A 12,393-nucleotide genomic window follows, 5' to 3' on the forward strand; every position below is an offset into this window, starting at 1 on the left:
GAAAAGAAAAATACAGACCTCTGCATTCAAAGTTAGATTTTCTGCAAAATTCTGCTGTTCACCAGCCAGAGGTGTTATTGGGGATTTGTGACTTGGGCTTCAGTGCTGTTTTCTCATCTTAAAATGAATGGGGGAAATTTCAGACATCGTGGAATGGGGTATAATATGGCTCTCTGTTCTCTTGAGTGACATCCAGTTATTCTTGCCTTGTGAAGACATGTTGAACAAGACATCAGTGCTATTCAGGCATTAGCACATGCAGTACAGGTTACCAAGGCAAGAAAGATTTTGTTCTTTCAAAACTGAGTTAGTGTACGTAGACGCTGTCTGTGATTCATTGTGTAGTGAATTCATGTGAGGAATTGGTATAAATGCACACACCCGGGAATGAACGAAGTATAGTGGAATCTTGACCACTGTCAAAGAGTTCTAGCGAAGTCGCATTGATCCGTATAGTCTTCATTAGATTTTGAACGAAGTAGATTCAGAGCAGACCGAGTAATGTTAACGTGTGATGGTTCTGTAACCTACCTGTGTGTGTTCTTTTGATTTTGATATGCAGCATCAACATCAAAATGAAGCCATTGTAGTTTGAAATGATAGAATTCACAGACTCGCTTTACGAATCTTAGTCATCCATGCTAGTGACTATGACTATGGATCTCTGAATAGAATGTTTGGCTTTCATCTTTGATTATTTTGGCAATTGCATTCTGTGCACAGCTTCTATAACGGCAGTGAAGATACGGTATGTGCATGGCAATGACAGTTAATCTTGCTTAACCTTTTAATTATTGGCATAGTTAATGGCTGGCTTTAATCACCTCTTGCCAAAAGAAAATCCTTAATAATATTGAAAGCACTATGCACTCGGCTTTGATGGGAACACAGGGTTTTTTCAGTCTACTTCTTTACGTAGTAGGTTTTGTAGGTAGCAGCCATCAAGCAATAAATGAGTAATGACGTTAGGATGATGTTTAGTGTTATAGCACTTCCCTGAGCAGAGTGATGTGATACAGTGACACACCTTGTTCAATGATGTTTTTTTTTTTTTGATAATTATGTTATTATTGTTGTTGTTACTTTTATTCATTTATTTTTATTTTTCATTTCTTTCTTTCTTCATTTTTCATTTCTTTTGCTGCTCAATGCCATACAGTCATCTTGAGTCTCATGCCGTGGGTTGCCATTGGTTGCTATTTGAAGCTTGGGGTAGCCTGCCTGGACTTGTAGGACTTCTCATACACTTTGTACTATCAGAGCAGACATCATTTACAAAATGACCTCACCAACATGACGTCTGTGGCTCCCAGAGAAGTGCTCGAGTGAAGCCCATGTAGGGTGTTTTCATGTCAGTGGACTAATTGGCAGCGCTTTGATCACATGTCATGATGATGCATGGAATTTTGGGGTTATGGTTTAGATTATACCTCCAGATTGGAATCAGTTGGTGAAAACTAAAAACAAAATCAAATTCAAAATTTGCTAAAGTATGCATTTGTGATGTCAGTGCGCGTGCAGTTAGGCTTTTTTTTTTGCTGCACACTCTTTGCATGTCCGTGCATGTTAGTAAGAAACTGAAGAGCGCACATATGACTCATTTTAGCGTGTCTGATTGGCTCCATTCTTGAACCTATTTTATAAAAAAGTTTATCTCCACCAATTCCGCGGTGATAGTCCAGACCATGGCACAGCGGATGCTGTGTCATTTTTACCTCCGCCAAGGGAGGAGGTTATGTTTTCGTTACTGTAGGTTTGTGTGTTCGTTTGTTAGTTAGTTTCTCCTGTGCAAAATAACTCAAAAAGTACTTAATGGATTTGGATGAAACTTGCAGGAAAGGTTTAGAATGATACAAGTAACAGATGATTAAATTTTGCTAGTGATCCGAGAATTTTGAAGGAATTTATGAAGGATTTTTGACATTTTGGCAGGTAGGGTCAATGAACTTGGGGAGTTCAGGCTGCGCGTATTGAGGTTTGCATGCACGCACTAAAGTGCGTGCTCTAGTTTCTGCTAGGGCGAGGCGCGCCGTGCAGCTGAGGGTTTATGAAGTAACAAAGGCTTCTATATTGGGAAATCGGGCGACTTTCAGCACACAATGCTATAAGTACGTATGGGTAGAAATCATTGATATCTCTTTGGAAGAACGAGATCAGTAGTGGAAATGAGCTGCACGCTTGGCGGAGGTCTGTGCTCTCAGAGTGCTTCTCTAGTTTAGGTTTTGTTTTTATTCCAGGACTAGCAGATGATGAGTAGGAAACCCTTTGTAACAAAGTGCTTCACTGATTGTGTGCATGTCAATCAGAAATTAAAAGGTTTTCTTTAGTTTTTTCTTTCGTTCGATTAAATAAAGACTGATTAGAAATCAATGCCTGTGATAATATTGCCTGAAAGTACTTATCCTGCTCAGAACTATACTAGCCACTGTATACTTATGATTGTAAATGTGAATATATGATAGCCACAATCATATAAATTCTAATGATAATGTCTAATTTTTTTTTTCATTCTACATTGGGGGACTGTGGATCTTTAACACTCTGTGTGCCACATTAATTTCGTGTCCATATACAGTTGAACCTCTCGTATCCGGACAAGTCGGGATCGGAGCTCATCCGGATAAGGGATTTGGCAGGATACGGGAGACTCAATGCTTTATACATGTACATATACATCCACATGTACTGATGTAGCCCATTGTAGTACCACATGTAGTAATGTGTATACTGCAACCTTTTCATTGTTACACTCAGTAACAGACCCCAAAATAGAGGTGTATGTTAATGTTGGAAGTATTATTCATGTGTGTTTGTGTAGGAGTTCTCAATTAGTTGGGAATCCCCCTTTCCTCCCGTAATTATTATTTAAAAAAATAAATAAATAACGGCGAGATTGCGTCCGTATAATAGAGAAATCCGGATAAAGGGAGGCCGGATAAGAGAGGTTCAACTGTAGGTACATATGTAAAATTAGTTAGCATTTGATTCATTGGCATAGAAATGGTTAATTGGCATGTAGGAATTTAAAGGAGTCAGTATCCATTTTTAGATCCATTTCTCAATGGCGTGTGAGTAAATTTTGTCTTAGTAATGACTACTTGCAGCTTATGTAGATGTTGTCAGTGATGACTATTTACAGGTCACCTGTATACTGTTTATGATAGCCCTCAGTTCAGTTTCTTACTGATCTGCCAGTGGGGAGCTATAACTGTATAGCGGCTGCACCAACTTATTATCCGTCTCAACATTAAACTTCACCTTGCTTCACTTTCTTGACTGTAACTTGCACCTGCATCTGTCTTGCCCCATATTTCCATAGCATAGTACTGATAATCGTAGTTCTCAAATGCAAAACTGGCCAGTTTAGATCTGCACAGCCATTATAAACTAGGCAGTCATCACGGGATGGCAATGTGGTGCAAAAGTTGTCACAATTGCAGAAGGACATAGTTTGTATGTTCTTTTTTCCCACACATGTGCCCTTCTGCCTGTAACACCTAGAGACAGGACATATGCTGGTCCCAGAAAAACAAGACTTTGTGTCCTGATTGGTTCATACAAAATATGTAGGCATGTTGAAGAGAGCTCAAAACTTTCCAAAAGAGCATATTTTCCTTGCATGTAGTCCAGATTCCTAGAACTATCCTTGAGATACAAATACTTCCACATTTTGTCTATAAATGCAATATTTACAACGTTCTTATATTCCTTTTTTATACTGTCTGTGGTATGCAGTCATGTGGACATGCAGAACATGGAAGTTAAGGGAAAAAAATTGGCACTTATAGAATCAAAAGCTTTATGTCACATTCATAGTATGTACAGCTGTATGTTTAAGAAAGTTAATGCATAATTTCAAACAAACTCTCATATAACCTGTGATGGCCTGCAACCAGAACACACTGAAAGCCAGGTTAACCAGCGGTTGGAAAACTTAGGTTGTCATAATGATGTGTGGATAAATTTGACTGTGATATGAAACTCTTTCAATCAAGCACATTTGTCCATGAGAGAGCAGCTTCAAGGAGGAGAACAACCCAACCAATCAATTTTAAATTTCCTTACCACACAGGCTGCCAAAGACTTACAGTTGAAATCCATTCTATAATCAACTTTAACTCTTCATAAAACAGGGCCCTGATATGTTTCATAAATTTCAATAAAGTGGTAGATTTGTAGTATCTACTGCGTCTTGAGGCCAACAAACTTTTGGGACATTTTGAGTGGAGTTATATTGAATAAAAATGGATAAGTCCTGCTGCACCTGGACTTATGCTATGTCTTGTTGACATAGTAAATGATTCTGTCAGAAGACAATAAGAAACAAAGCTCCAGTGTAAATCCTTTGGACATGAAAATCTGTAGCAGATTTATATGGTACATCCTCCCCCCCCCCCCCAAAAAAAAAAAAAGGTTATACAGTCAGGTTATAAGTTACTATAAGTTACCCTGGATAATACTTCATGAACGTTGAATGGTGCCATGGTGAATGCAATACCACATCACTCAGTGTCATGTTGAATAGTGTCACATTGAATGGAATCACATTGAATGGTATCACAAATTGAATGATACAACACTGAGTGATATTTGCTGATCAGAAGGTCTGGTTGCAGTGATTTATCACATTTAATGGTATGCCATATTGAACGATTTCACATTGAATAGTACATTGTACCACTTTCCATAACACTGTATTGAATGGGACTATATTGAACAGTGTATCACATTGAGTGGTATGCCATTATTAGAGGTGTAATACATTGTGTAGTATGGCAGTGATTGGTATCTTGGTAAGATGGTAAACTAGTTTGACTGGAATCACTGAACCATACTGAATGGCATCTCAGAGATTGTACTTTATTACAATTATGTATCGCATTCAATGGTCCCTCTTCAAATGGCATGGTGGTATTGAATGGAACCATATTGAATAGACCACAGTAGATAGCACCATATTGAATGGACCACAGTGAATGGTTCCACTAATCTATTTAGACCACACAACGCTCTGTGATAACTATTTGGGCCTACTGCAGTGCACTCTCCGGTATTTGCTGGCTCTTTTTGAGAGCCTCTCTGAACTGCTTGATATTGTCAGTCCAGCTACCCCAGTTGTTTGCTATTGCAAATATTTTGCCTGGGGGGACGTTTTCTTTGCTAACTTTTCACTCTCATCATACAGTTTCACATTATGAGGCTGTTCAACACTTCATGTATCTACTTAATATTCTTTCATTTCCTTTAGTGAAAACATGTGTTGCTGTCGAAATAAGACATCTTGTTATACTCTTAGTGTGTTTGTGTGTGTGGTATATTATTGATTCTCTATCGAATAAGAGATATGACTCCTTTTCTATCATACTGAGCTATAGCATAATTTTGACATTCTTTCATCTGCAGATTTACAACAGACCTTTCATGTGATTTGTGTGATTTGTACATTTTGTCTGAAGATTAATTAGCTAGATATACAAAAAAAAAAAAAAGATGCTATTGATATAGTTCATCTTTGTATGGTCTCCTGTTTATGAGACCAAGCGCCAATATTTCCTGATGTAATGGAGCATATGCGCATACATTGTAAATAAAGAAAGGGAAAATGACATCAACATTTCACCGAATGTTATTGTGATTTTTTTTTTTTTTTTTTTTTTTTTTTTGGTTATCTGTGTGAACAGGTGGTTGTGATTGTGATTGCCTCCGTACTTTAGTCATGGTTAATTTTCTGAAGATGGTGCGCAAAACTGAAGTGGGTGTGGTAGTGGTAAGACCAGTAAAAGATCATACAGATATGTTTGTTGGTGTGGATGGAATGTACAACATTTGCATTGAATGGAATGGAATGGAATTCAATTCAGTTCAATTCAATTCAGTTCAGTTCAATTCAGTTCAATTCAGTTCAATTCAATTCAGTTCAATTCAATTCAATTCAATTCAATTCAATTCAATTCAATTCAATTCAATTCAATTCAATTCAATTCAATTCAATTCAATTCAATTCAATTCAATTCAATTCAATTCAATTCAATTCAATTCATTGGTATTATTTGTCCTCTATGGGAAGCAATGTATGGTTTTAAAATGTAGGTAAGAGACCAACGTCATTAAAGTCCCTTTCTATAAGGGGTTAGGCAATGACGATAAAGTGCCTTACGGGGGGGGGGGGGGGGGCGGTGAACAAGGAACCGCGTAATTGACAGTCCGCCATCTCATCCACTAAGCCACAGCATAGCTCGTGAGGAACATATCAAGGAAGCTCATAATTGCATGGCTCAAGACAACTGTTGAGTATACTACTACTCGTCATCATTTGATATTCATGTCTCACGCTCAAACAGCATTAGATGAGAACAAGGTGCCTATCGCAAAAACATAACTTTGTTGGGTCCAGTAATTCCAATCACCCCGGCAACAACATACTCCCACCCGATTGGTCGTTTACTTGCTGTTGTCATAGTGACTGCAAGTAACGACGGTAATCGCAATCGACAAAACTTGCAAGCAACTTTATTAAAAGGCGCCAGAAGGTACCGACATAGAGTTCAAATCTCCGTATAGGTTATGTACAAAGATTTTGACCCGTAAACACTCAAATGCTTTTGCTTTATTGTTTTCACTGTTTTCAAAATTCATGAGTTCGATCACAAGAAAGGCTGTATTTAGGGCAGTGAATCGTGTAGGGAGAAGTCTTCTCATTGGTAGGGTTACAGATAACGTGTACCATGAAGTTACATGTATACAGAATTGCCCTTTTTTCTGACATTTGCGTTCTTATTGTTATTATTACTATCTCACGCGCGAATAAGGGGGGGGGGGGGGGGGTTACGACTACAAGTACACAGTTTAAAAGTAACCGACGTAGGAAATGACATTTTAACACACAGTGTATATCGAAATGTCTTCGTCACCGACCACTTATGACTTTTTAATGCGAGTTAAACCAATATTCGTTGACACTCTGGATAAGCGCCCTCTAAAGCTGACTATTGGCTAACGGAAACAAAAGGAGCCCTTTCCAAAATAATCATTTAAAGCTCACTTGCTTCCACAATCAATTCCACATACTTCAAAAATCAAGAGGAAAAGTCTCCGATTTGTACTGTTTTGTTGGTTTTTTTTGATTTTCCGATGTAGATTTGAAATAATGACTGCACTTTGTGATTTATCCCGAATTGGCAGAGAAATGCCTACTCATTGAAACTTGTTCGTCGCAAAGTAACATACGCAGTTCCGCGATGTCGGGTGCCAATGTTATATAGGAGGTGTCAAAACTTTGTTCACTCTTATGACTGGTACTGTCATAATGAGTGCACGTGCCAGATTTTTTTTTTTTTTTTTTTAAAGAAAGAAACAACCCCACCACCACCACCAACAACAACAACAGCAGCAGCAACAACAACAATAACAACAAAAACAAAAACACACAGAAAAAAATAGTTTGCGGTATCCACTTATATCAATGTAAACATTACTTATTCGCTCAGTTTGTTACGTTCTTTCATGTCCTTCAGGCCGATGGCATTGAATACATATATTTAAGTAACTGAGTTGCAGTGAATAACAATATAGAATGTCTTTTTCGTGGCTACAATACGAAAGCTGTGAATACACAATAAGGCGGGTCTCAAAATAATACTATAGTACACGATAATTATTATGTCAGTCACGTGCGATACTTGCTTGTAAAACAAACAGGCACTGGACTGACGGCTGAGGTTCTCTAGCTCCAAAGGACAAGACAATTGGAACAAAAACCTTTGACCTTATCATTGGGGCACAACAACTGTCTCCAAGGGACTTGAACCCGGGACCTCAGAATTGATAAACCGTGGTCTTCGTAATGAGTCCCACAGTACTACTGAAGTGACTGTGTAAATTATCACACAGTTAAACATTCTTCCTTGAACAGTATAAGGTCAAGACATTTTGCTCCGACGTGCCACATAATTATATCTGCTCTTTCTAATAATTATGATAAAGGTTATGAATTAGACATACAGTGTATCTGTCAATTTCAAAGTCTAATCTACTGTCGTTTTTTCCGTAGCCGGTGTTTAATTATCCCAGAAAGGTTAGATTACCCTAATTCTAAGTAATTATTTTTTTTTCACGTTTGCGTGTTGTAATAATTGTAGTGTTGACGTTTGTGTGTGTGCATGTATGTTTATGTGACAGTTTATCCAGAGTACTAGTATGTGTGTACAAATTTACGTGTGTTGCATGTATTCGACACCCCCACTGACAAATAAATGATAATTGTCTGAAGTACATGTATAATGATATGAACATTAGCAAAAACAGAACATTTCGAGACGTAAAGACTTGAAGATAGTGATTCAGCTAGGATTTAACCTAAAATTGGCATTAACATACGGATTGTGCTTCGATATCAATGCCGTCAACCCGCGCCACATGTGCGGTAGACAACATCCAACCAACAAAACTGGTTCACGTTTTGCCGTATAGTTTACAATAGATATGCAGTGGCATTAGATTTTAAAATAGCAGTTTTAGTAGTATTTTGCCTAGACTGTTCTGAATGATTCCAGGAATCGGATTCTCTATGCATGTGTAGTGAAAGGTTCGTACTGATCAAGGATGCACGTGAAACATAATAATATTATTATTGTCATGTACAGTGTAGCCTCATTTGCAAAGCGCTAACAGAATGACTTGATACCATGGTGGGTGATGGTCGTTATTCCGAAAGTTCATTAATGGGAAAATGAAAAAAAGTTTCGCTATTTCGAAGGTTCGTAAATAGAAAAATCAAATAAGATTAGCTTATGCCTAGATGTTGGTTAATCCCAAAATGTAATAATGTTCATTCATTCGTCCGAATATTATTTGAGCATTGTCCCGAAGGTTCGTTAGTCCGAAAATGAAAATTAATAAAGCTCGTTAATCCAAAAATGAAAAAACAAACAAACACACACACACACACAAACCCCAAACAGTTCCTACTAACGAACCTTCGGAAATACCAACCCTATTTTGTTTTTGGATTAACGAACCTTCAAAATAACGAACCGTTTTTTTCATTTTCGTTTTTCCGAAGATTAACAAATCTTTCAAATAACGAAATGTAACTGTCTTGGTTTTATATGAAGAGCTTGCTTCCAAAAGGCGCAAAATCCATCATTTTTCAATGGATTTATCGCCTTTTGTTTGCAAGCTAATTATATAGACAGCACATAGACCCTACTCAGGGACAGAGTCTTGTAATCATTAATTATCATTCATTTAATACTTGGATTATAATCTTTAGTAAAATGTTCTTGTTGATAGCTTCATCCATCGTTCAATTTAGACACCAGTTTGACACAGAACCATGGGGTATCGCAATGCGATATCGCAATCTCTTATACATGTATAGATCAACTTTTAATTGAAATCTTCTCTCCAATTCTCTAGTGTATTAATAAAAATGGATGGGTATCTCTTTCAGAATATCTCATTCATTGTGATTAGTTTTGTCTTAACACCAACCGACATATCATTTTTGCATACTTACATTCTTGCTGGGCCGGGCAGGCCCTTCTGGCGTTGCCATGGGTACCACGGTAGATGGACGAAGGTGAAATCAGTACCCAACGCCTTGTGATCAATGCATGTTAAATATTTCATCGCGATCCTTTTTTTTTTGGGGGGGGGGGGGGGCGGGGGCTTGGTTTATCATATCAGTAGTCTACTGGTAGAAACGCCTCATCCAACTGATCTTGCAGAGTAGTAGAGTTGCTCACTGACTCATGTATGTGTAAACAACCAAAGTTTTGTCTCTCTATCTGTTGATGGATACTCACCAGGTTTTTCGTTTCTTTCTAGGTTTTCGTAACCAATGAGTTTCACTCATGAAAAAAAAAAAAGTCCTCACGATATAATTATTCTACGTTCTTTATTGTATGTCCTTGCTTTGTTACGTAATCGGTCGTTGCTTGGGGCGTTGGTGAAAAACAACCCTGGATGCCGTTTGAAGAGGCTGCTATAAATGTCCACCCAGCCACTTTTCCTACATATATTATGTATTCCATTATATGCTGAGTATTCTTATTTCTTTTCTAATCCCATGGTAACAAGCCCTTAGAAGAAACTGTGACAAACAATGTCATTTATCGTGATTCTGCCCCGTCGATAAAAAGCCTTGAAGCAACCACGTGACAAGTTTGGAGGACGTCACTATTAGGGACCCTTGATTAGATGTTGGTAGGTTGTTTGCTAGGTTGGTTGAAACAAGATCCACAGATTACCTTCATTGTTACCACTTGGCAAACGTTTGTTCTGTCTTGGCATATAAAAATACACGTGAAATCAAATTCACATGTTTTCTGTTTATGCGCTCGTGTCTGTTTGTTTGTTTTCTAATTAAAAATAACGATATGCTGACGCTTTTTTACGTTCTGCATGTTCACTTCTCTATAATACACAAAATATACATGATACCTGCAAAAATTATATATTTTTTGTGCAAAACAAACAGATGCCACGCATATGCAAATACTACTAGCATGTCCAATCCGTAATATCACAAAGAGGTTACAAGCGTACAGCAAGCCATGCCATAGATTACGCACTGACATTCAGCACTGCCATAAGTCATCCAACGTGGCGCCATACCAAGGGACACGCACCCAACATCAATTTTATGGTCTACGTTTTTGTTTCTCACAAATTTCCCATACAGTGATCTAGCTCCAGATATTTCCATTCGTGTTATTGACTGACAAAGACACACTTATCAAAGCCAGAAAAAGTGTTGCTACTTAACAATAGCCATTGTCATATCAACGCATTACGCTGGGATAAATGAAAAGCAGAACAATCACTTCATTAGATCGACGAGATGATAATGATAACGTGTGTCCATATAAAGTTGTGAACCCACGCAAAAAGCTATACATGTATATACATCTGTGCATGATTGTGTGTTTGACTTTATGCGTATATTCTTAGAAAACATGTCTATAAATCTACCTGCTTTCTTTACACATAAGAGACCTCCAAAAGAAGTCAGCTTACATCATTTAGTAAGTCTAAACCATGCACTTCCAGATAATGAACTATTAATTATTATCTATGAAAAGGCCTATGCACAACTGAACATAAGGGAATGTGTTTGAATAGTGCTCCAAACACAACCCTATGCTATCTATCAATCATGGTTTATGTGTCGTACATTCAATGAAAACTAAAGCACACGCACTTCATGTGTACATGTACATGGATTAACGAATCAGGGGTTATTATAGAGCTATAGATTCAAATCCTTCCTGATACCGGATTGTGATTTTATCAGATCGCGTTTGTGAATGAGAGCTGACTCCAGTAACTTTCGCTGCAAAGGAAAGTGAGATTTTATGTTTTGCGTTCGATTGCAAGGTATTCAACCTTTAGCTTCTAACTCATGGGGTATTTTGAACGATAGCTGTGGTTTTGGAGCAACCTATTATTAATTGAAAGGTAAGAGTATCAAAGATGTATGATGAAACTCAATAAGGATCAACAAAAATAGTGTCCTAAGGAAAAGATTTCCTAACGGAAAGAAAAAGTTCCCTGTTCGTTTGTACCAAAGTAATCTGGAGGTTTAATTCTTGCGTGAAAAGTTGTGATATTAGTAAATGTTTTGATCTCTTTCGCAAGAAAAAAAAAAGAGATGTCGAAGTGGTACTTAAAGCAGAGGTATGGGTGATTTCTTGGAGTGTAGGACGGGAGGATGATTTCCTTAATTTTCCTGGAACCCTCCTCGCACGTGACGATGCAGGACTATTGGCGGAGTACTAGTTGAAGTACAGGTTCCCCGGGTTCTGACAGTAATGATGTGAATGATCTGAAATACCAACCATATTTCTGTCTTTCTACAAGGTTTTTGTAGTATTAATCATGGTTGTTCTTATTCTCATTTTCTCTGTAAGATTTGGTATTAGTATGATAATGCTCATGAAAAGTTTATTTTCATTATTATTATTATTATTATTATTATTATTATTATTATTATTATTATTATTATTATTATTATTATCATCATCATTATTATTATCATTATCGTTATTAATATTATTATTATTATTATTATTATCATCATCATCATCATCATCATCATAACCATCATCATTATAATTCTTATCAATATACTACCATGACTACTACTACTGCTACTATCATTTTGTGGTTATTATTCGCATCGTCATCATTAATTTTTTACTATGTTTATTAATTTATTGGGCTGTAGCCTGTGCGAACTTGTTCTCATTCAAACAATCCATACTTGGTTATACATCTTTCTTTCTGCATCGGAGCCAGAATCAGTGTGTGGTGGCAATTATGAGTTCTAATCATAGAATCTTGTACGCTTCCCACGTTTCATACTTACTATGCTCGGCAAGGGGGGGGGGG

This window comes from Diadema setosum, chromosome 9 (assembly GCF_964275005.1).
Source record: "Diadema setosum chromosome 9, eeDiaSeto1, whole genome shotgun sequence".
NCBI classification, from domain to species: Eukaryota; Metazoa; Echinodermata; class Echinoidea; order Diadematoida; family Diadematidae; genus Diadema; species Diadema setosum.